The following is a 27,031-nucleotide window of genomic DNA, read 5'->3' on the forward strand; positions in this document are numbered from 1 at the left end:
TGTGTGTGTGTGTGCGTGTGTGCGTGTGTGTGTGTGTGCATGTGTGTGTATACAAAAATTATAAATTCTTTTGTATTAATAAAAGCATTAAAACTCTTTTCATAAAATGTCTTTTGCAAAGAATAGGTGTGGAGATATTCTATTTTGGGACTCTTGCTGTATGATGTATTCCATGTAAGATCTGCCGGAACCATCCGGAGTTTTGTCCACCCCCCTCCCTTGTGAAGAGTGGATGTGAAATGTTTCAGCCACCAACCTAACTGTAAATAAAACTAATGAAGGAATAATTGGTTCACGACTGAATTATTTGAGCTAATTGTAACCAATGATAACAGGGATATAGTCCTGTTATTACAAGCCGGCAGGATTTTTTTCGCAGAGGAAATCTTTTGGAGGAAACTTACGCAGTTCTATCTCTTGGGAACTAAGCTTAACGAAGGCTGGCTGTTGCGTCGGAATTCCCATCCCAGACAAACGGGGGAAAAGTTACCTTTCAGCGTAAAAGGAAAGGAAGGATTCCTCATCCCATCGTCAACTACCTGTATCTCGTCGTTAGTGGAATGCTGATCGAGATGGTCCCCTGAAACCAGTTGATGTGTGTCCCATCCATAGAGTTGACCGATGACCCTACAGTTCTTAGTGCTCAAGTTTGTGAGAAAAGTGAAAACAAAAGTTTTGTGCGCGAGTAAATATCATGAATATTCATGAAGAGCTACGAAATAAGTGCGCGTTTGAAAAAAAAATTTATATATTTTTTTTCTCTCTTCAACGAAAAATTGATGAAGGTCGACGTTGGCGAGTAGATTGTTCATATTTTATTGAAAATAGATATGAGTAGTGATATAAAACGTTTTAGTATGAAATTTAATCTATAGAGGATTCATGAGGATAATTCATGAGGATAATTCATGGTTGAATGGCATTTCGTATGTTTACCTTGTTTTGTTTTTTTTTTAATTATAATATAATATTGTTACATTTAAAATGTTTTTGAAAGAGATAAATGTGATTCAAACGTTAATTAAACTAGTGACGGCAAATAAAATGAAGTTATAATTCAAACTTTTATTTCCTAATGATATATCACGATTAAATCGTAATAAAATACTAAATTTTTCGGAATTCTCTTTTGAACCAAATGATGAAGAATTTTCGAATAAACTTAAAGAAATTTGTAATAATTTCAATATTTCGGACTTAATCAAAATTACTGACAGTCTTAATATTTCCAGTGAGGGAAGTAAGAATGAAGTTACAAAACATCCCCAAAGCAACAACAAGAAAGTGATGTACAAATAGAAGAATTGTTAAAAAATAACATTATAAAAGAAAGTTCCTCCCCTTATGCTGCCCCTGTAACTTTAGTCTTTAAAAAAGATGAAAATAAAAAGAGTCATTTATGTGTTGATTTTAGGAAATTAAATCAGAAAAACAGATCCTGAACCTCTACCTTTAATACAGTCTTTAATTGAAAAATTGTCCAACAGTATTTATTATTCTAAAATAGATTTATCGCAGGGATATCATCATTTTCGTATTCATCCTGATGACACTGAGAAATTAGCATTCGCTACTCACAATGGTGAATACTTAAGATTGCCTTTTGGCTGGAAGAATGCACTAAACCTCTTTCAACGTAAAATTCGTAGAATTTTAAATAAACGTAAAATTAAATTTGCTACAAACTATTTTGATGATATCATTATATTTTCTAATTCTTATGATGAACATTTAGCCCATCTTAAAAAGAATTTTGATATTTGTAAACACGAAAACTTGAAATTAAAACTTTCAAAATGTTCATTTTTGCAAAATCAAATAGAATTTTTAGGATATGAAATAAGCAGTAGGATTGTATCACCCGATAACCATAATATTGATTCGATTAAAAAATTAATGCCCCCTAAAAGTTTGAAAACATTGCAAAGATTTCTTGGATCAATAAATGTTTACAATAAATTTATTGATAGTTATGCAAGTATTCGACATCCTTTAAATAACTTGTTAAAGAAAGATGTAAAATGGGTGTGGTCAGAAAAGTGTCAACAATCCTTTGAATTTTTAAAAAATGTAAACCAATGTAAACCAGTTTTGTAAACCAATTTTGAAAATTTTTAATCCTAATCATGAATGTAATCTTTTTGTTGATGCATCGTTAGCTGGAATTGGTGCTGTGTTAAAACAGACAGATGAATGTGGCGTATTGCATCCTGTAGCTTTTCATACTCGTTCCTTAAGGGACTATGTAAAAAACTATGCAATTACAGAACTTGAACGTCTTGCCATAGTAGATTCTTTAAATAAATTCCATCATTACCTTTTTGGCCAAAAATTCTCCATACATACTGACCATGCTGCTTTGGTTTGGCTAAAAAATATTAAAAATTTAAAAGGTAGATTATTTAGATGGTCATTATTGTTAAGTATGTATGAATATGATATTAAATACACAAAAGCTTCTACTAATGTTGAAGCAGATTGGCTTTCGAGAGATGCAACACATTCACTTGTCAAAATCAATAGTAAAAATAATAATGCTCGTGTTTCACATTTCTTAAAATTGAGTGAAATAAGTGAAGCTCAAAGGAATGATAACTTACAAGGTAATTTTGCTGATATCAATAATGTTTTATGTGTACGTATAAGAAAAATTTTACTAAAATAGTTGTTCCATTTTCGTTGAGATTAAAACTACTGCAAATTGCTTATGATAAATTTAACCATCCAGGAATCCAAAAAATGATTAACTTAATAACCCCTGTTTATTATTGGAATAACATAACTTCAGATATAACAAAATTTTGTAAACATTGTCATACGTGCCAACTAAATAAAAAACCGCGACAAAAAAGATTTGGATTATTACAATCCTTACCCCCTGTTAATCAGTCTTTTGACTTACTAGCAATAGATAGTGTAGGCGGATTAAATTTCTATAATTCAACAAAAAGTATTTAACTTTAATTATTGACCACCTCACGAGATACATTTGGGCTTTTGCGTCAAAATCCATTAGTTCAGAAACCTATACTAATTTTTTACATCAAATTTTTCAAAATCAAATTCCTAAATCTTTGTTAAGTGATCGAAACGTTGCCTTTGCTTCTTCTCATTTTAAAAAGTTTTTGAAGCATAATAAGATTGAACAATTATTGACAACTGCACATCATCCGCAGTCTAATGGCAATGTAGAACGCCTTGGTCAAACAATAATTACACGTTTAAAATGTAAAATTAATGAAAAACCTACTAAAACTCCCTGGCCTACTTTGTTAAAAGATAAATACTCATAATTTAACTCCCCATTCTGTAACAAAATTTCCACCTGCATACCTCATGCGTGGTAGACTCCCCTATGAAAATCCCTTAAATGAAGAAATCTATCCACCTGTTGAGGAAGCTAAAAAAATAGCAATTCAAAGAACCAAAGAATATCATGAAAGAAATAAAATTTATTATGATGCTAGATTTTCAGATATAGACTTTAAAACTTTCATCAAATTTTGAATGCCAGGAAAATGACATATTAGCTTAGAAATTAAAAAAAAAAAAAGAACAAAAAGAAGAAGAAGAAAAAAACAGTAATTTTAAACTAGTAATAGTAAGTCACTCAACTTAAGCATTTGCGTTAGATGGACCATGATTTGCTTAAATTAATTCTTTTATCCACTGTAGAAAGAATCAAAAATGTTTTTGTTGCTGACATGTATAGAATAAATTTGTGTATAATAATCAATCATTAAATAAATAAATGACTCTGATTACATTCAAGCATACTACAATCTCACATAAATTTGGTATTAGATTAATATTTGCTTTCCCTCTTTGCAAATTTCTGGCAACTGTGTCAATCTCCTTGCATTCATAAGTCAGGAAAATGACAATTTGCCATTTAAATAGCATTTAACATTTCAGCCTAAGACGTTTATATTTTGCAGAAAACGACAGGATTTCTTGAAATAAGTCAGGTAAATCCCCGGCACTAAACCTCGGAATGTAACCTTACGACCCCAGCCAAAACAAATTATTAGAAATCGTTAGTCCCGCAGTGGACTGATCGTTAAGACACGGTTTCCAGCAGATCACCGAAGTCAAGCATCACTGGCTCCGGTCAGTGTGTGGGTGGGTGACCACTTGGAGCAGTGTGCTTGGGGACCGAGGGTGTGCGGTATTGGTCCTCGTTAAACTGTTCTACCGTAAAGTGCTCGACTTCACGTGCAGGTCGTCGGGCTACCGAAGCGGGGGTGCCATCCCCTCTGCAGAGGGGGTGGCATCCCCTCTGCAGGGGATCAAAATTGTGATGGCATGTCTTCGAATCATCCTCAGGGATGTTTCCCAGACCGTCGCCAATAGCTCATTGTGTTGCTCTAGTGCGACGTAAATGAACAACAACAATAATAGAAATCGGTAGAATTATTTTTTTTTTTTTAAATTATAGATAAAAAATAAAAAAAAAGAATCAAGTAGAGTATTTTCCTTAAAAAATATCGAGACAAAAATTGTTTAGAGCTTGCCATACTGTAAAAAATAAGGTTCTGAAAATTATTATTAGTGCCCTCCGGGGATCGAACCCACTACATCTGTATTGATTGGGAGAGATTACTATCGAAAAAAAAATAAAAAAATCACGATTATTTTTATATTGGACTGCATCTTTCTATTATATTTTGTTTACCATATAATATGTAATGTATTTTTTTTTTAAGTGAAACGATAGAAGCTATTAATGTCATGTAAATTAAGCTGTGATGGTTGAAAAAACTTTTAGTAAATACACTATGTATAAACGATTGGGCAAGATTTTTACAGAAAAAAAAATTCTTATATTTCATCGCAACTCTCCATTAATCTTTTTTCCCCGTATAATATGTACGAAATTTTCTTGACTTAAGTGTTTAACTTAGAATTTTAAGAGTGACTTAAAATAAAAAGCGAATAAATTATAGCTTAAATAAAAATATAAGAATCAACTAGAATATTTAAAAAAAAAGTGGGGCAAACATGGTTTGGAACACGATACTGCTAAATAGTGCTGATAAATAATTATAAAAATAATGTATATATGTACTACTAAATTTTTTTTTATTTTATTAAGTTGCTCTTATAATTATTTATTAAGTTTTACTTCCATAGATGGCGCCTGTACTTCAGTGTGTCAAAGAAAGAAGTTTAAACAAATCCTGTAATTTGTCTATATTTTTACAACTTGTGGTGGTGTGTGGTACGTCTTATAACATTATATTTTACCAAAAATCCAAGTTGTAGAATAAAATTTGGGGAAAATATAGACCATTATGTATATTAAGNCCCCCCCCCCGCTCGAGTGTGGTGCATGTAGACATTGCAACAATATATCTGATCAAATTTGGAAATTACAGGTTTCCAAAAATCATAACGGATTTTTGTAGATAAAGTTGAAAGAAATGAAGTCCCCAAAGGTTACACTTCTTGGGAACCTAATGTAATTAAAATCTAAATTTTTACATCAATTAGCGCTTCTTATCCTTACATGTGAGGTATAATTTCTTTTGTAATTTTTTTTGTTGAATCAAATGAAGCCACGTGAAAAACTATTAGTTTAAAAGTAAAAAAAATTGTATAAGAGTACAGTTCTGTACTTATAGCTCGTCTAAAATTGCCATGACATTCATTTCCTATGTATTGGTTGACGCTGAGTCGAAAGAGATCAGAACCAATGCGATAGAACTAATAGTTTAGAAGTCATGAGGGTTTCATGCTTAAATATGAAGTTAAAAAAGACGCTCTTAGTATTCAAAACACTTATGTCTTCTATATTATTCATTTCATCGACTTATGTTTTTTCTCATTCGATTTAGCGTAGGAAACAATGTATCATTTCTCAAAATAAGAATATTAAACGCGTGTATGTAAAATCAAAATGTACATTTCCTATACATTATGTATAGCAATTTTAAATTCTAAACTATTGGTTTTATTCACTTGGGCTTGGTCTCCTTTAATTTACATAAAATAATACATATTAAATAAATACCTCACTTGTCGAGATTGCAATGTCTGATGAGCGAAAATTTTGTAACATACAAAAACTTTTTAACTTTTAAGCATGAGTTTTTTAAACTGGGTTTAATTTTTTAAAATTCAGCCTAAAAGAATATATGAGAAGTAATCTTTCACTTGCCTAGACAGTAATGTCACAGGTGTATAACACAAAATGGCATAAATACAAAAGCATACATTTTGTACATAAAAACTTCAATAGCTTTCGAGCTGTTAATTCGATTAATTTGGTTTTGGGTTTCTTTCGATTCAATGTAAAAATACGTTGAAAACAACATCTCACTTGTCTAGATAGTTAAAGTCTAACCTGTCTTTTCTCCATTTTGACCCCTTCAGCAAATTAATGATTGAGGTTCGCCTCGGAACAAGGCTTTGAATTTAATTTATAACTTTTAAAGTATTTCCTAGATTCCCCTAATTATTTTTGTATTATTTTTTTTAATGAAATATTAATTGAAGCAGTATACTGCAGAGCAATAGAAAAAAAGAAAAATAAATTTTAAAAAATAAGTGCTGTTCGAAAAAATTGCACTTTATTAATTTATTTACTTTCAATTATACGGCAGTATATAACTGTCATTGAATTGTCACGAGTTAAAATCAAGCAAGTGTTATTTTTAGCAGAAAACGCAGCACTTATAAGCAGCCTTAAAATTGGTTTAAAAAAAATTACAAATACTTAATATTTAAAATTTAAGGTTGGAAAAGGAAAAATAAAATTATCTAATTTTCGTTCAGAACATGACGATGTCTTTCCAACTCCACAAATTGAAGAAAACAGAACCTCTCAGAGATATATATTAATCTTGGAACAAAATTCATTGGGTAGAGATGACATCGTTACAGCTGCGTTTTCATTGGTAGATGATGACATCACAAACCTAATTCTAACTGAGTGACGTAAACTTCGGCAGACGATGAAACTGAGTATCTATTCTAAAATCACTACTTTTCTTTTACGTTCATTATTCTTTTTTTTTTACTATGTCAATGTTTTCCTTTTAAATCTGTTAACGCTGGTCCAGAAAGGGGAACGGCCGTTACTTGACCTTGTGCATCGGAAAGCATCTAATTTTGCACTTTTAATAAAAGTATTTTTATTTAAAAATAATTTTTGTATGATTTTTTTTATTTATCGAATGAGTGACACCTCGGGTAACCTGTTCTTGACACCTTTATAAGCATTGACGGATGTAAGTTGCCTTTAGTAAAACTATTTCGTTTTTGCATTGGTTGAAATTTAGTTTTAGAATTTTTGGACAAACAGTTCTTTTAAATAATTATTAGATATTTGTTATGAATAAATTAGAAAGCAAAATTTTCTGTAATTTTGTAGAAACAGTTTAAAAATATTTATCATAAAAATCTTTTTCCTTTTTCGAAATTTAAAATTTCAAGTTATCACATATTTACCATATTAACAAGGTCTATAAGCAAGTAGAAATAGACCAAAAATTTTTATTTTTTTGGTAATATTTAATTTTTTCTTTAAAAGATACTTTATATAATATCAATTTTTTATATTTTAAGCCGAAAATTGTTAAGTTTAGAATCTAAAGTAACATTATGTCTAAAATATATATCGTAGGTAAATAAATAACCTGAAGCTAAATAAATAACCTGATCCTAAGATTGGGTAATTGAAAATTAGCAATTTCGAAATTTACTTATTTATTTTTTTATTTTTATCAAATATACGCATTTAATAATTGAAATTGAAATTTCCAGCACATTCGGTGACACCCAAATATTACATTTCGTTATACCTAAATCTTTATATTCTAAACTTTACATTTTTGAACTTGACAGCTGAAATTTGTTTTACATATATACTTTAAAAAAAAATTACAATTTTAGTTTTTCACTCAGAAAGCGAAACTTTATGCTCATTCCGGGAATTCTAAATATTTCTTAATTTGACTAAAATAATAAATTTGGCAAATGTATGAGTATTTAGCGGTAAAAAAGCTATCAATTAAATTATTAAAACGAATCTAGCCTAAAACAATACTTTAAAAATATTAAAAGAAAAAAATTGTGAGTAAAAATATTTTTCACTCTTACAATTGGTCTTACTTGATTTTGCGTATTACAAAACTAATTTTTCTGTTTAAAAAAGTAATCACCTTATTCTGTGGATGTTAGATATTTTATCAAATAATAACAAATCAATTTTGCTTTCATTATAAAATATCAATTTGAGTTTAGAATATTTCAATTTTACGTTTGCTATCGTTAGACTGATTTCAAATGTGCATGTTAGTGTGCATGTTAGCAATTATTATGTTTTATTGAAATCGTTATTCTTTCTAATTAATGTGTACGTGAAGTAAGAAATGAAAAGTTAAAATTACGACTTTTTGTCGTATAATAACTCAGAAGCTGTTCGACTGATTTCATTTATATTTTGTATTTCGTTTTAAAATAACAATAGTTAAAAATGATGCAATAATATGCATACCTTGCAATGCAAAATATTTTTGACTATTACTAAGTAAAATAATAAAAAATAATTATATATAACGAATTATTTTTGTAAAATTTTGAGTTTTTTTAATTGTTTAGATCGCTTGAAAAGTTTTTAAAATGGTCAAAATACGAAAAAAGAGAAATTAACATTTAGGGGAACTCTCTTCACACTCAACTCACTAATAAAAAATATAAAAAATTTAAACGTGACTACTCTCACCAAAATTCCAAATCAGGGAAAGTTCCATAAGCATAGAGAAAGTACGTTTTTATGTGTGATTTTCTCAACTCAGTATAAATTACTGATTAATTTGCTTCGCGCGCAGGTCGTTGGGCTACCGAAGCGGGGGTGCCATCCCCTCTGCAGAGGATCAAAATTGTGATGGCATGTCTTCGGATCATCCTCAGGGATGTTACCCAGACCGTCGCCAATAGCCCATTGTGCAGCTCTAGTGCGACGTAAATCAACAACAACAACAACAACAACAACTGATTAATTTGCAAGTTTGAAGTCTACCTTTTGAACCATTAATATTGACACAAAGTGCGTAAAAATCCGATGATTGGAACAAAGGTTAGCCAGACACACCACTAACTATCATAAAACTTCTGTGATTCAATTTTGTGTTCTAAAAAAGTGATAACCCTTTGATTCCTAGCTTTTAGTTCCATTACTGATTACGTAAAGCTCAATTGTATTGTGTTGTTTTTAAGTTGTCATGAAATAAAAGGAATAATGTTTGTCATTGTTGAATCAAAGGATTGATTCTAATTTGATAAACATAATCAGGCTTTTTGCGAAATATTCCTTCTGGTGAAATTAATCAGAAATTTTCAAAATATTAAAAGAGGACGCTATACAAAGTTTCAAATGATTAATTTTTATTTTTTTTTTTGAATATTAAATTCACGCAAAGTATGGTAGGATTACTTGGGATTTCGCAGTGAAGTAATCTTGCATTTTGATATTTTGGAGAAAAAAAGTTTGGCTTACTCTAGATTTACCTTTTCTCCAAACTCTAATTTATTTATACCGTCGTCTATAAATTAACATCTCTAAAGAATAAATTAGAAAAAAAATCTTTACGTCATCATTAGGAAATGAGTGAGGGAAAGAATCATGACATTGAAGGTTTTTATATCAAGGTCGAATCTAATTAGTGTACCTTTAGAGTCTTACTACCAAAGATTCTTCAATTTTGCATCAATTTTTACCTTCTAGTGTTACGCCAAATTCTCCAGCTGGAGATACGGAAGAGTGAACGAATTTAGTTTGATTATTAAATTTGTCTAATTTTAAAAGCTTACATCAGAAAGTTTTAATAATGTTGTGCCTGAATAAGGAAAAGTTAAGCTTTAGGATAGCTTCCATTAATACTAAAACTCCTTTTTTTAAGTCAGCTTTTTAAATAGTACCAAAGTTTATTTTTTAAATAATATTCCTTAGGTTTTTTCAAAAACAGTTTCAAAAGCTGGGTTCATTTAAGCTAATAAAGCCTTAATATAAATATAGGTTTCAGCGAAGTTGTTTAGTATACTTCTGGTGTAATAATATTTATATATAATATGAGTTCTCAAAAAAAGCATTTAAGAGGGTGATATTTCATAACTCAACACAACTCAACTCAAAGTCCTGCTCATCAATTCTCCCCTTTTATCAGATTAAATTTGATCTCTCAAGATTTACTTTTTCTAGGTTTTAAAGCGTTTCGTGGTATATTTTTCAGATATTAAACACTTAATAATTGTCGGAATTAAACAGTATTTTTCCATAGCATAATTTCATAATACAGTATAAATATAAATCCATTTTTCATTGTAATTAGGACAAATGTGGAGAGTTTTTCGAAAAGTTCAAGCAATTAAAAAAATGGTTATTATAGTAATGAAAGGAATTTCTCCAAATAGTAAACATTACAAGATTGAATTCAAAAACGAAGAAAAAACTTAAAAAACAAGCGTGAAATAAAGTAATTTCTTCAGATTATTAATAAATATTCATAATAATTCCGTATTTGGTAAAAAAAGTATAATAAATTGTGCATGATATGCATTTTCAACGAAAAAAAGAACGATCAGGTGGTGACTTGTAGGAAATTTTTTATTCGCTGTTTGTTACATATAGTTGGCCTGTGGCCCGGTGGTTATAGTAAAACAAAAAGTGGTTTCACAAAATCTTAGAGTAAACTAGGAAGTTTCAAATGCTGAAAGAATTTTTTCAAAATATCAAAATGCAAAAAAGTTATTAGTAAATGAAGCTCCCATAGAAAAAGCATTAGCTGCTGGCATTGAGAGGGTTGCGTCCTCTTAATTTCTTGTACATTTTTCTTTAAACATCTTTACGATTTCACGTCTCTACATATAAAAACCTGAAAAGTTTTCCCGTTTCTACAATACGCGAACATTATGATCTCCGCGTAGTAAAACAAATCGAGAAACAAAAACTGCGGCCGATGCGTTTTATTTAATGTTTGGAGAAATATTTTAAAACAAAAAAATCTGTTATTTTTAAGGTAAAAAAGTTGGAGGGTTTTTGAAATCGTTTTTATAATTGAAATATAAAGTTCCCAATAACTTTACTATGGAAAAAATATATTATAAATTTCAAAAGAAAAATCTATGTAAAAACGTAGCACATTTTTCAGATTTGTAGCACTCTAAAATTAATGAGTAGCCCAAAAAGTAGCTCAAACCCCAAATTTGATTTTCATTAGCAAGGAATTAGTAGTTAGTTAACAAATTACTAATAACTTAGTTAATTAATTGTAGCTAGAAATATATTGGGTCCTAAAATTTAGCCATTTCTGGGTACCCGTTAAAAATCGAATTTTTTACCCAGTTAGTTCTGGGTATCCGGTAAAACTTGGATTTATTACCCGGCCGGGTATTAAGGCAAAACAACGAAAATTTATGTAATATTCTACGGAAGAAATATTTTATAAGATATCGTCCTGAGGAAATTTCTCTACGTCTTTTATAGAAATGTTTTTATTTTTAGATTTTTTTAAAAAACTAAATTGAAAAAGTTTTTAAAAGGCATGACTGTTTGAAAGTAGAATGATTACCGTATAACTTTGCTATGAAATAAAGACATCTACTAATAGTACACTTAAATATTAAATTAATTCTTCATTTCGAATAATTAAATTTTCAATAGCATTTATTTCTGCTAAACGTTAAATATTTTAATATTTTTTTAAGAAATGACAGCATATTAAATGAAAAGTGATTCAACTAACATTCCATAATCATTCCATAACTGTAACTTTATTTACGTGCATTGGTCCCGCAGTGGACTGATCGTTAAGACACGGTTCCCAGCAGATCACTGAAGTCAAGCATCACTGGCTACGGTCAGTGTGCGGATGGGTGACCACTTGGATCAGTCTGCGTAGGGACCGAGGGTGTGCGGTATTGGTCCTCGTTAAACTGTTCTGCCGTAAAGTGCTCGACTTCGCATGCAGGTCGTCGGGCTACCGAAGCAGGGGTGCCATCCCATCTGCAAAGGATCAAAATTGTGATGGCATATTTTCGGATCATCCTCAGGGGTGTTTCCCAGACCGTCGCCAATAGCCCATCGTGCAGCTCTAGTGCGACGTAAATTCACTACAACAACAATTTACGTGCATTGAGATTTACCTTCGTACAATCATTTAAACTTTTAAGATTTTTAGTAAGAAATTCTTATTTGATAATTAATGTTGAACGGAAGATATATATAGCAGTTATGCTGCCCTTAATGTTACGATTCTGTCTGAAAATCAAAGTAATTTTGAGCCTCCAAAATATAAAGTAACTCATTGATCAAGCAACAAACTAGGGACAACTTTGTTTAAATGTAAAATTTTAATTTCATGTTCACCGAAACTAACGCGTATTTACGTTGAGAGTTGGGAAAAACAAATCATCAAAGTGATTCGAATCAATAGAATCAGTTCTTTTTAGTGAATCAAATCATTTGATTCGAACCACTTACTGATTCGAATCATTTACTGATTCGAATCGCTTACTGATTCGAATCAATGGTGGTTTGATAATGAAATTGATAAAAATGATTTATCTATTATAAAATTGGCATTAAAATAGAAATCTTAAGTCCTTAATAATGAATGCGTAAGAATCTCTAAGGTTTTACAAGAAATTTTTAACTATGTATGACATAGCATCACTGTGAAATAAAACTAACTGAAATTTAAGAAACATTAATTCATTATAATTTAAATCTCTTCTGATAAAATCAACTGATACGAATCCTGATTCGAATTATTGATTTGAATCGTCGAATTAGTACCAAACTCTATTTGCGTTAAGAGGCGAAAAAGGACTAACGAAAACCTGTCATGGATCAGCCCACTAAGAAAATTTTACCGGAATTTCTTCTAAGACCAGTGGAAATTTGTCAAACGAATGATTGTACCCAATTTTTTTCTTTTCAATTCCAGCAACTTTCTCTCCAATTTATTCATTTGTATTGTATTTTATTTTGCCCTTACACAAAAGCGTTTTTGAACTTAGCCTCTTGATTTTCGGGCAAACGAAGCATTTTATTTTGTAACTCAATCATTTTTCACAAAAAGGGAAAAGTATTTAAGATCGTATTTTATACTAGTTGGTTTTTATTCGTTAATTTTAATTTGTTAAGTATAACAAAAATAGCCAATGGTATCATAACACCTTATATCATGATTAAACTATATTTCTATAAGAACTTCTGATAAGTTTTTAAAAAAAATTTGTTAATTTTTTTTATTTAGTTTTGAAATATTTTTAAGGAGTAATAAAAAGCAAATATAGTATGCTTAAAGCAATATATAATCCATTTTATGAAAATAATAAAATAAAATCATAGTTTTTAATATTGTTTTAAAAATAAAAATTTATTTGAGCAAATTTGAACAAATAAAACAAAAATCTTATATAAATAATTACAACATAAAATATAAATTTCAAGTATATAAATGAAATGTTATTAATTTTTTTAATAAAATTCATTCCTAGTTTTATTTTTACTGGCAATAGAAGCATTGTTACTTTTTCATTAAGAAAAAAAAAATAAAATAAAGCAAGAAGCAATTAAATGCGGGCATTGTTTTGTGACTGATATTTTGAAATACTCAATTTGCAGACGCTCCCAAGATTCTGCGCAAATGAAGTCTCTCTTTTTGTTGCAGGGAAGAATACAGGTGGGAGGGTGAGTCATATTCTGCGTTCAGAAGAGACTGAGAATGTGCGTTTCGCTATTCCAGTGGTTTATTTCTTCCATATTTAGAAGATGACTCAGTGTTTATGTTTGCTTAGGAATAACATTAAAGGTAAGCAATTTGATCATTTCATAGAGGTTATTGTTATCAACGATATTTTTTTAATTGACATTTATTTCATTTAAGAGTAGTAAGACGTTTTCGAGAGCGTGAATTAGCTTTTTTTTAACCATTATAAAATATAGTTTTTTTGATACGAACTGTATTTCGATTGCAAAAATATTGTTCTTTAGAACCAAACGATTTTTTTCTTTTGTTTTCAGTAATTTCAATTTATAATTATATTTTAATATTTTAGAATACTGTGTATTAGTAATCAACTATTTTGTATCAGTTTTATTTTAAATGTCTTTTATAATGTGTTTTATTATTTGAAATAGGTTTTTATAATTTAATGATCATGTGATAAACAATAATATGATACGCTATAAAAAGTGTAGCTGAGAATAATTAGTATAAATTCACGTGTTTTAAAAATAGTTTGTCTGATTTAATCTTCAGTCTTAAGCAAAAAAATTGCTTAAGAAAAGCAATAAACAGGGAAATTTTGAAATTATTTAAATTTTGTATGAGTGTAACTAAATATGCAAATGCCGATAAACACATTTAAAATAAAATTTGACTTTTATTGATTAGCATTAATATGCACTTTGAGTAAAATACAATATTGAAAACATTGATATGTATCAATGAGTGTAGTGAGTTACCTGCATTCCTAATCTAAAATATTGAATAAGTACTTAAATATTTGCAAATTAATTAATACTAGCACATATTTCGACTATGTGATTGTTGACAGTTGACAAACATCAATTTTGGTTTTTCTTTAAGCTAAGCTAACGATAATATTGGACAATTAATCCCACAGTGTCCACTAAGATGTATCATGTTGTTTTGTATCAGATGTATTTTTGAAATTTAAATTTTCAAATCAATAAAAACTGGACTCTGTGGGTCATATGTTAACGAAATAAATAAATTTATTATCTAGTTAATAAATAAAATAAGTCAAATTAAAATACATGTTAGTCTTTCGGAATAAACTGAATTTTTTTTCCTCTGTGGACAAAATCCGTATAATTCAAAAATATTTTTAACCCTTCAACCCAGATGGGACACCTGTGTTTCGTTTATACATATTTTTTTCTGACGCTCTAATTACGAACAAATATGTATTTTCGTATTTTTCAATTATGAAAAACAGTCTAATAGTTACTAAAAAAATATGTTGGATTATTGCAATTATATTTGCACTAAAATATAAAATCCAAAAAAAGTAGTTTTAAATTTTTTTTTCTATTCATATTCAAAAATGTATCAATAATTGAATTTAAAAACTAACTAATTTCAATGATGAATAATTGTTTCTCATTGATCTAAATAACTGCAAAATAATTTAAATTTGAAAAATTATCGTTTGGAAGTGAGCCGTGTTTGGAAGTTATAACCTTTAACGCAGAAATAGACACCGCTGTTTCATGCTGTATTTCATAACCATATATTATTAAAACGAACGTTAAATATACGTCTAACCTGTTTATCTCGAATCTCACGGGAAAGGCGAAAAATTCGAGATAAAACGGTTTCGAGTTATACAGGTACTTTAAAAAAATTAAATTTAATTAAAAAATTCTATTAAAAGTGCTTTAATTGTTATTAGTAGAGAAATATAGACATTTCTTTAAATTAATTATACCACATACATCTACTTACACAGCAGTTTTTTAACATACATTTAACACTGAAAATAATTTTTCCAAGATTTTTGACGTTTAACCTTATTTGTTTCGATTATTCTTTTGACGTTAGAAAGATCGCAAATTCCTCATAGCCAACATTTTCCTGGGATTCAAGAGTAGTTTATAAGAATTCTACAGTTTTTTCTACTTCTTTTGTATTCACTTTTGATTCATCAATATGATCTTCAGCTTCTTCATCTGATATTCCTTTGACATTATCAATGATTTCCGCATCTGTCAATGTTCCTCATGTTGCCAGGCAGTTGTTCACTAGTAAAAAATCTTCAAAATTAAGTTCAACATCATATCCAGATTTTATTGCATTCCATTCTGGCAAATCTGGCACTGCATTTTCAGCGTTAACATTTTCTTCTTTATTGATGCCTTCAACCTCTTATTCATCATCTTCACAGCTATTCTTAAAACCAGCTTTTTAAAACCCTCTTGGATAGTTTTTAGAGGCATATTTCTCCAGGCAAAACAGTAATTCTGATCAGGGCTAAAGAGAATAGAAGGGCTGGTTCACTCCTTTGAAGTAGCTCTCGCCGCGCCAATCCTCCGATTTCCTCTAGTGACGTCACTTTGACGTCATTTCCTCTAGCGCAAAGCTATCACTTTTACTTCAAGAACGGAGCGTTCGGCCTTACTAGTTCTAACTAATATTGGAGCATTTCTTTTTGCGAGAATTTCTAAGACATTTGTTATTTTCTATAATGACTTTCCTCAGTTTTTGCAGTGAATTTACAAGAATTTAAAACTATTATCGAAATGCCAGTTTGCGCGATTGCAACTTGAAAAAATTTTGATAAAAAAACAAAAGGAAAAAATATAATTTTCCGCGTGTTCCCTAAAGTAAATGAACAACTATGTAAAGAATGGATTCCGAAATGACACAGTTAATATAAAACAGCAATACGTTTATTCTGTCGTTAAGAACTTTTATAAAAATTCATTATCTAAATAGAAACCGCCTCGTTACTTCAAAAAGAAAGGCAGGTGAAAAAAATTAAAAAATGGCTAAAGTCAAAGAAAATTATAATATAAATAAAAAGTATAAATGAAATATATAGTATATAGTTGGAATTCTCCTAATTTCATAACATATTTTTTAATGTAGTTATTCTAAATATTTATGATTTTTTTTAAAAAATATGTTCTCTTAAATATCTATAAATTATATCATCGTAAATTTAAATATCTATAAACAATTGTAAAATTTCTAATGTCATTATGAACCTAAATTATTATTTTGTTTCAGTAATTAGCGTTTAAGGTTGATGCTTCCTAATGATTAAGTATGAACAAATTGCTATTAACGGCATATTTTAAAATCAGGGATTCTAAATTTAACTCAACCTATTGTTATAAAAGAATATGTAGCTAAAAAAAGTGTTGATATATCCTTTCATTTTTCTTAATAATTAAAGTTAAAACTGAACTTTTTAAAATAAAGTATTTATAGTGTCATTTTTCGACAACCAGTAAAACATTTTTATAAGTTTAAAATGGTATTTTTTTTAATATAATGGCCAAGAAAGTTTTTTTGAACTATGTTTATGAACGGAAATAATGTGTTTTTTACGTAAAGTTTGAAAGCTAATAACCAGAAAAAGTCTAACTTATTTTTACAAAGAGAAGGATGCAAAGTTATCATAATATCTTTGCTTGCGATCTCCGAGATCTGTGAACACAGTGACGTCATGAGGAGGGAAATCGTAGCTTCAGCTCTAAGAGCGGAGTGAACTAGCCCTTCTATTCTCTTTAGCCCTGAATTCTGATAGGGTCTAACTTTTTTCATCGATGGCATCTACAAGTTTGCATACGAACTGTTTCCTATAGTTCACTTTCAAACTCTTAATTATCCTTTGATCCATTGGTTGCAATTTTGAGGTCAAAATAAATTTCTATTCCTAGCTTTCTTATCTATGTTGAAAAGCTAACCTCTGATCGCAAGGCCGTAGCCAGGATATTTTTTCGGGGGGGGGGGGATGGTAAGAAGCAAGGACAGTTTCAGACATGCAAAGTAGGGGAAAAACATTGTAACAAATATTGTTTATTCTGTTGTTTGCAAAAGTTAAACTAGTAATTAAAAAATATTACATAATAATTATTTTTCAATTAATATTACATAATAATTATAATCAATTTGTAAACAAAGCTTACAAAGACATGCGACGGGGATTTGAAGAAAATTTTCCGATTACTTTTTTAGGACAAACCGGAATATCCCGAAATATGCTTAATAAAGTTAGCCCTGATAGCCTTTCTTCTTTAGCAGCATTTCTTGTTGCTGTTTTTACGCGTTTAAGAGTAGAAAAAGTTCTTTCTGCAGTTGCTGTGGTGATTGGCAGCGTAGCCAATATTGATAACAAGCAATAAATGTTTGGGAAGAAGATACTGTCACATTCTTCCATTGCTGAAAGCGCCGTAACTAAGGGGTTCACGCAGGTTCCACTTTGATGCCCTTACTTCCATTTCTCCCATGAGGTTTTCGATGTCAATGAATTCTGCGTCGATTCGGAAATTGCATAAATTAATATCAACGTTCACACAATACTTAGGTAACACTTTATTGAGAGATGCAAGAGTATCTTCGTGCTTCGAAAATCTTTCAATCAGTTGGGCAGCGAAATAATCTAAAAAAGGAATGTATATATTTTGACGGAAGTACTGCTCTGGGTCTGTGTTCGGATTTTTTATATTGCCACGGTGATTTTGATAGGATGCCAATCTAGAAAGTTTCACATCTAGATCCAAACTTGTGAAAGTATTAAGGAGTTCCGAATATAGCTTTTGAAATTCATACTCGGCGTTTTTTCTTTTTTTTAGAAGTGTGTTGTTTATTGATTTTACATGTATCAAAGCTGTATTCAAATCTAGATGAATTTGTTGGAGTGCTTTGCTCAGTGAGAGAGTCACAGAAAAAATATTTCTACAAACAAGTAAAGTAATGTAAAACTCACTTTTAGTGATAGTAGAAATGAGATTGTTCGCGGTTTCCAGAAGCCTTTACTTCTTCGAGAAGTTGAATTATTTCTGGATAAAGTTCTTTAAATCTAATGATTGCATCATGGTTTTCTATCCATCTTGTTTAGCAAAAAGATATTTTTTTGAATTTTTCATTCGGCAAATTCATTTTGATGATGTCTTCTAAAATTTTTGTTCTTTTGGCAGACGATTTGATGAATTTTGTTATTGTTTCAACTGTGCCAACACAGTTTCTAACAGCTTGAATACTACAAGAGTGACTAATTGCTAAATTCAAAGAGTGTGAGGAGCAATGTACATATATAGCTGTTGGGTGTAATTCTTTGATGGCTGCTTGAACACCGTTAAAGTCCCCTCGCATTGCAAATGCTCCGTCGTAGCCTTGTCCGACAATTTTTGAAACATTAACTCCTAAATTTCTTAATGATTTTAAAATAACATTCCGCGTCCAGATAAGTCAAAAATTGGAATGAATTGGAGAGTCTTCTCTGACAATTGGTACATCACCTCTCACATCGATATACCTTGCACAAAGTGTCAACTGCTCAGTTATGTCCATCGCTTGCTGTCTGCAAGAATAGCAAAACAGCTTGCTTTATTGATTCTATAAACAATTGTCTCTTAGATAATGCTAGAACAAATCTCGATTAATTCATTTTGAATGGATGGACTGATGTGCATTCTATTACCACCACATTGGTTAATATGCTTTTTCAAAGTTTCATCCCCAGATTTAGCTCTCATTCTCAGTAATGCCCGGAAATTTCCATAATTTATTACGGGCTCATCACTATCTAAGTTTAAGGGTCCACTGTCTTTAGTTCCTCTTAAAGCCAATTCTTGCCTCCCACAAAATATTTAAGGTTTCGACAATTGGGACAAGTCTCTCTCTATTTTCTTCTGCTTCATTTTTAGCACATGAATTTATTTGCAGTTCAATACTTTCAGTTTTTCTTTCGAAAATGTTTACAAAATTCTGAAAAAACAATTGATTTCGAGGGAGGAGTCTAACCGAAGGAGCCACAAGGTCAAGTGAAGATGATAAACTAGCGAAGATGGTGTACTGGGAAACAGCTTTTTGATTCGACAGTTTTTCTTTTTACTGAGAGGCTCAAAGAAAGACTAAAAATTTTGAATCCCAGAATTCCGGTGGCTACGGGCCTGCCTGATGGTCATTAACCCCTCACTTACTGCCAGAATCATTGTATTCCTTTCTAGTGCAGGGATAGTGAACACCCCCAATCTGTTCATCCCTACCTCCTGTGGATTCACGAAATTCATATCTGTCTACGAGTTCTACTGATAAAGAAAGTTTTGACATTTGTGCTTTATTATTAGAAATTCGAGGAAACGGAGGTTTTGAAACAAAATTCTGCATAAACATGGAAAATACATTGATTTTAGACAGTAAATGTAGGGAATTTTTGAAATTTCGAGATAAAGAGGTTTTCGAGATAAAGAGGTTCGAGATAAACAGGTTCAACTGTAATAGTTTTCACTTACTTTCACCTAAATTAATATAAAATAATGAAAAAGCCTGAAACACATGTTTATTTTATTTTATAACCGTCGTTGAACAGCCGACCCAATTTTATGGGTTTACGACTGCCAATGTTCAACTTCGTAGCCTTGTAATTTTGAGCCTAATCCAGCAGACAAGGGAACTCCTGGATCGAGTATTGGGAGAAATTTGAATTGGCCTTCGTGGAGGACTTTTTGATGGAGCTAACCCGCATTTGCGTTACATGGAGAGGAAGACCGCGAGAACCTCCCACGGTTAACCTGACGGCAAGGGGACTCTAACCCATGATCCATCTACAGCTGAGGATATTTCACGTCAGCATTGTGGTCGGTGCAAGCCGGATGCGGAATTCGTATCGACTGGGATTCGAACCCGGTTCGCCTCATTGGAAATCGAACGCTGTATCCCTCAAACTTATGTTTAATAAAAATGTTGCGTCTAAGGGTTAAGAGAATATAAAATAAATTTTATTTTTCAAATTCAAAACTATCAAGAGGACGCTCTATCACCGGAGAAATCCTTTATGATAAATTCACTTTCACCGACGTAAGTAAATTAAAATTTAAAGTATTGAAAAAGGGAGTTCTGGACAGGGACCGAGAGGCACAGGGGTGGGGGCTCACATTTTCTAAATGAAGGGACTCAGCCCCTTCTACGATTGCAATTTTGACTCAAATTTGCTTAATTAAATTTACAATAAAATAAATATATTTGTGTCTGAGGAAATTCTAAAAAAATTGATATAGAGACAGTCTGAAAAATTCTTTACAAACAGGTACCAAATCATTTGTTACTCATCCCCCCCCCCGCAGAGGACGTTCCTATTGTTGACCGATGAGGAAAGTATTAGTTTTAAATGTCACAGAGGACAGAAAAAAAACAAAACAAATAGAGTGGAACAGAGTAAAAAAAAAATACCGTTGAATGAGAGATAAATAATTTACATGTAAACAATTTCTTTTATTAATTTAATTCTAATTTTGAAACATACCCCCCCCCCTCCCACACACTCTTGAAATACTTCCGCTGTCACTGGTTCAGGAAGTTTCGAATGCTGAAAAATCTTTTCAAAACATCAAAATGTAAACGAATCATGGCAAGACAAGATTATGCAGTGGGAAGTAATTTTGCTGTAATTTGTTTGCATAAATATTTTAATAACAATGGAGACGAACTAGAATTTACCAAGAAAACTTTCTCTCACAGTGTAACATCCTCTTAAGTTAAACGTGCAAAATAACTGTTTTTTTCTTTCTTTCTATTTTTTTATGAAACGTTTGAGTAGACTTTTTCCCCCCTCGCCGTGACCGGAATCGCCGTGACCGGCCGGTTACCGGATGGATATATTATCCCGATGTATTGAATGTAAAACACCTCATCTAAATTATCACAAAGAGTTTCGGCTGCTTGATTTTTTTATTGAGGGAATTGTAGCACATCACACATCTAAACTAAACATATAAAAAAATATCTATCCAAAAACATATCAGCGGCGACAAAAATAGTCCTGCTCCTTCTGAGAGCGTCCAGCATCTACTCTGTCTCTAGCTTCGGCCTCCTCTCCCTTCCTCTCTCTCCTCCTTTCTCTTCTCAGTTACTTCGCTTTCAATCTTTACACGTCCCTCCAAAGAAAGCCTTAGCCGTGAACATTCGACATTCGTAACCTTAGCGACAATGCTGCTTCACATCCTGCTAAAGATATAAAAAAAAAAAAAAAAGCAAAATGGGAAAACAAACACAAATCACACAGGCAGAGGAGCTCTTAGATATGTAGCTCTCAAAATCGATGCTTAATTAAATTACAAACGATACAATCAATTACTAAAATATTATATATGAAGCTTATAACAATAACATAAATCTATGCACGCAAAATATGAACATACTACATACACCAACATTTACTTTGTCATTGCTATTCTAGATAAAGCATCGGCATTTCCATGGCAAGAACCTCTACGATATGTGAGACTCATATTGTATCTCTGCAATGCCAAAGCCCATCTTGAAAGTTTAGCACCATGAGGCACGCTGCTTGTGAGATAACTCAGAGGGTTATGATCTGATACGACTTGTACTTGCACGCCAAAAATCCATTTGTCATATTTCTTTAACGCCTCCAAAACACAAAATGCCTCTCTTTCTATTGTAGACCACCTTGCTTTACAAGGAGTTAATTTTTTACTGAAAAAGGCAATCGGTATTTCTTTGTCATCATCTGCTGTCTGAGCTAAGCAAGCTCCTATAGCTGTTGCTGAGGTGTTAGTATATAACTGGAATGGTTAATCTAAATTAGGTGTATGTAAAGAGGACATTTTTACCAGTTCACGCTTGAGTTGTTGGAAGGATTGTTCTGATTTATCATCCCGTGTAATATTCGTGGGAATACTTTTCTTTGTTAAATTTGTTAAAGGCAACACTCTTTCGGAGAAATTGGGTATATAATCTCTATAATACGATGCCAGTCCTAACAGACTTCGGACCTCATTTTTGGCAGATGGTCTCGCTACACTATGAATCACTTCCGCTTTCTCAGGATCTGGAGTATGTTTTCCGGAACCTATAATGTGTCCTAGAAACTTCACGTGACGTCTGCCAAAGTCACATTTCCTCAGGTTTATCGTTATGCCAGCTCCTCTTAATGTGAGCAAAACTTGACTGATATGAAAGATATGATCAGTACAGGATTCCGAAAATATGGCTACATCGTCGATGTACGAGCGACAGTAATTTTTATGCCGTGCCAATACTTTGTCCATTGACTTCTGGATTGTGCTTCCAGCATTTTTTAAACCAAAAGGCATTACTTTCCATTGGAAATGTTCCGAACGGGTGACAAAAGCGGTGAAAGTCTTATCTTCATTTATCATCGGGATCTGCTAATAACCTTTTGTAAGGTCAAGTACTGTTATGAAATTGGCTTTTCCAATTTCAAACAAGAGTTCTTTAGCTATTTTCATGGGATATGCGTCGGGGATAGTGAAGCTATTCAAAAGTCTGTAATCGACACATAGCCTGACGCTACAGTCTTTTTTCGTTACACACACTACGGGATGAGCCCATTCGCTCTCGATTGGTTCAATAAGATCCCAGTCCAAGAGCTCCTTCACTTGTCGATCAACCTCATCTTGCAATCGGATGGGAACTCGATAAGGTCTAAATTTCTTGGGAGAACAGTCTGCTGTGACTCGAATAGCGTGACCGTCCACTCTAGCATGTCCAGGTTTGGTATTAAATACATCCATAAATCTTTTTAAAACTTTTGACAAGTCTCTCCTTTGTTCAGCCGTCAAATCTTCTTGTCCCTTATCTAATTTATCAATATCTCCAATTGATACGTTAAATTTATCAGCAGGAGCATAATGCAAGTCCCCAAAGTCATCGTATTGTTCGAATACAAGACCAACATAATTTACTCGGGTAACGTATAGTCGCAGTTTGTTTATATGTATCTCGCGAATACTTCCATCTTCCATTTCGAATTTGGCTGAATGGGATCTAGTCATTTGAATTAGTGTGGCGGGTCCTCTCCAGGTATTAAGAAGTTTATGTGATGATGATGGTATCAACACGAGGGCTTTATCCCCAACCTTGAATGATTTTTCTTTTGAGCGAAGATTGTATTGAGAAATATAAGTATCTTGGGATACTTTCGAGCTTTCAGATGCTAATTCATGAGCGTCTTTGAGTTTATTTATTAGATCTTGTAAATAAGTCTCTACAGGTTTCGGTGCATTAGTTGGAACTGTTTCTCTACCTGTCCACAAATCTTTCAACAGAGCCAAAGGTCCAGGAGGTAACCTTCCATAAACCAATTGAAATGGGGAAATACCGGTAGTGCTATGGGGAACTTCACGGTAGGCAAATAATAAATATAGCAGATGTAAGTCCCATTATCTACCATGTTGTTGTATATTTTTGTTCAGCATATTCTTAAGGGTCCTATTCCATCTTTTAACAGCACCCATGCTTTCTGGATGACCGGGTGTTGAAAATCGCGGTGAAACCCCGATGACATCTAAAAAACCCTTTGTTAACTTCGATGTAAAGTTGGTTCCTTGATCAGAACATATCACTCTCGGGAACCCAGTTTGCACAACAATTTTCATTAGGGCATTGCACGTTATTTTCGCGCTTATCTCCTTCACTGGGATAGCTTCCGCCCACCTTCTGCACAAATCAATTGCACAAATGACGTATTTGTGTCCTCTACGTGATGGTGGTTCTAGAGGACCAATACAGTCCACACTCCAAATTTCGAATGGTGCTTCTGGTCTTACGATCGGCTGGATTGGGATTCTATCTCGATAGGTGATCGGTCTTCGTAGCTGACATGTCTCACAGCTCTCACAAAACGCCTTGACATCATGTGTTATGGTAGGCCAATGAAATGAATACTTGATGCGTTGTTTCGTTTTACACTCACCTAGGTGACCAGCAAGTGGTATTTCGTGGGCCATTTTCAACACTTCTTGTCTTTTGCTCAATGGAAGTACAACCTGGTTTACCTTTTCACTGAACATTGTTTCGGAATGTACCAATATTCCATTTTGAATTTTATAAGACTTTTCATTGTCTTTGGCCCAAATCCACACATTCCTCAAATCTGCATCTTCCTTTTGTAGCCTTATGAGTTCAGCTCGATTTTCGTTTCCCTATTCCATCCCGTTTTTGGTGACACCATTTATCATAGAAATATTACTCAATGATTTTTCCAATGACTGCACCACAGGCTCGTTTGGTCTCTCGGAACCTTGTTTTGTAATAACCTCGGCAATTGCCATTTTATGAATTTGTACATAATTTTTTAGTGCCTCGTAAGCTTTTATGCTGAGCAACAAATCGTTGACAAGCTTTTTCGATACTGCGCATGAGATATTAACATTCCCATGCAACTCATCATCCAATTTCATTGAAAAATTCCTTAGAGGTGTCATTTCACTTTCCTCAAAAGCAGATGAAATTTCAATCACTCCTTCTCCGTTGGAATGTATATCTCTAACAAGTCCTTCCCGCATCACTGAAATCTGAGCACCTGAATCTATAATCCCCTTAAGGGTCTGATCACCACACTTAGTGCTTACCATTTGAAGCTTATCTATATCGAAACAGTCTTTTGCTTGTTTTGACACTGGTGCTGTAATTCTGGCTGTCAGAACTGAAGGATTGACTTCATTTTCAGTTGTGGATGACAAAACCAAATTGCCTTGAGCAATTGGACCATAATGTCTTTTATTATCATTCTTTGGGCATGTTTTGGAATAATAACCTTCTGCTCCACACGAATAACAAGTTGGCTTGAATGATCGCCTTGTACCTTCGTACCTTGAGAAGTTTTTGGAAATTGTAGTTTCTGATGATTACTTGAATTCTGAGGAAATCTATTCCTAAATGGTCGCTCCATAGGTGGAGTACGAGGACGGTTCTTTCTCTCTCAGGTGATTTCTCTTTCGAAGCTCGTTAATGCGTATTTCGAATACTTTCGTATTCATCGAGCCTATCTGCTGACTTGGCTGGGGATATCAACTTTGACCATTCATCAAGGAAATGTTCGCGCACTTCATGCGGCACTCTTCTTTTGAGTTGATCCGTGATCATCAAATTCCTCAGAGCATCAAAGGCGGACAAGCTAAGTCCATCGATCCACTCCTGAAAATAATTGCTTAATTCAAATGTGAAATCCCTCCAAGATTTATCAGGACTACGCTGATGTGGAACAAACTTTTTCCGGAAACTTTCTGCGTTCATCTTGAACCGCTTTAATAAAACTGCTTTAATGTAATTATAGTCTTCGAAACTTTCCTCGGATTCCCTGGCAATCATTTGCACTATTTCGGACGGCAATATAGTCAATAAAACAGACACCCAATCTTTAGTCTCCACTTTTGTTCGTTTCGCTTGTCTTTCAAATAACGATAGGTACAAGACTGTCATCTTGATTTAATTTAAATTTTGGCATCAAACGAATAAATTCATGACTGAATGGGCTACTATTTTCAACTGATTTTGATACTGTAACTCCTTTTGACTGAGCCTCAAGTTCAAGTTTTCTTAACTCGAATTCCATTCGTTTCTCTTCTGCTTCCACTTCTCTCTTTCTTTCTTCAACTTCTAATTCTCTTTTCTTTTTTTCAGCTTCTAATTCTCTTTTCTTTTTCCTCTTCCATTCTAGTATTGATAATCGTTTCTAATAAATTTTTCACAAAGCTTTCTTCATGTGCTTTACCTGCCACTATTATAGATTTTAAATCTACTATTTCAAATTGCTATGCTTTCTCCTAACTCTTCTGCCAAACTTCGTAAATCTTCCTTTCTGCCCTTGCCAAGGAACGCCATGATGCTTCCTTATTTATTTTAAACTTAACCTCAAAATTTATTAAAATGTTTTTTTTTCTCTTCTTTTAAAACTTAAAATTAGAGTTTGAAATTTTAGGCAGTAAAATTGTCAATTTACTACAATTTTAAATTAAAATAACTTTTAGAGCATTACACTATGGGAAAAAAAATTCAACTATTAAAACAAAACTTAAATGTTAATTACTCTTCCAACCTCAACAATGTTTCTAAAAAATATTTTAGCAATGCTGTTTCATATTACATAAAATATAATAATTAAGTGTACTTGTATCCTTTAATTATACGTATATATTAAAAAAAATGCGCTCATGACAAAATAAATACAAATATGATATACAGGTTCAAAACATTAGTGCAGTGATAAACTGTGATATGAATTATCACACTTATGTAAATTTCTTTAACCATCAAGAACGAATTCTACGTTTATGATATTAAAAATGAAAACAATATAATCTGGAAATCAAGGTTTGAAAACCAACTCTTATCTTATATTATAATTTCCGTTACACTATAAATATAAGTTGGGGGGAAAAACACACAAACAATATATATATATATATGCAACATAAAAAGCTTCAATTAATCTTTTTATGTTAGTTTCTTTGTTATAAAACTTCATCCTAATTAACTATTCTGATCGAAATACTTTCTCA

General features: G+C 32.0%; 1 protein-coding gene across 1 annotated transcript in view; it reads left to right on the top strand.

Moving 5' to 3' along the window:
• Nucleotides 1-6,969: 6,969 nt before the first annotated feature.
• LOC107456875 (uncharacterized) overlaps nucleotides 6,970-27,031 on the top strand; it is a 73,053-nt gene continuing 52,991 nt past the window's right edge. The window contains exons 1-2 of the mRNA XM_043052342.2: nucleotides 6,970-7,232; nucleotides 13,680-13,820. The gene's annotated coding sequence lies outside the window, so the exon portion shown is untranslated. The remainder of the gene's footprint in view (nucleotides 7,233-13,679; nucleotides 13,821-27,031) is intronic.

The sequence above is a fragment of the Parasteatoda tepidariorum genome, chromosome X2 (assembly GCF_043381705.1).
Source record: "Parasteatoda tepidariorum isolate YZ-2023 chromosome X2, CAS_Ptep_4.0, whole genome shotgun sequence".
In the NCBI taxonomy this organism is placed as follows: domain Eukaryota; kingdom Metazoa; phylum Arthropoda; class Arachnida; order Araneae; family Theridiidae; genus Parasteatoda; species Parasteatoda tepidariorum.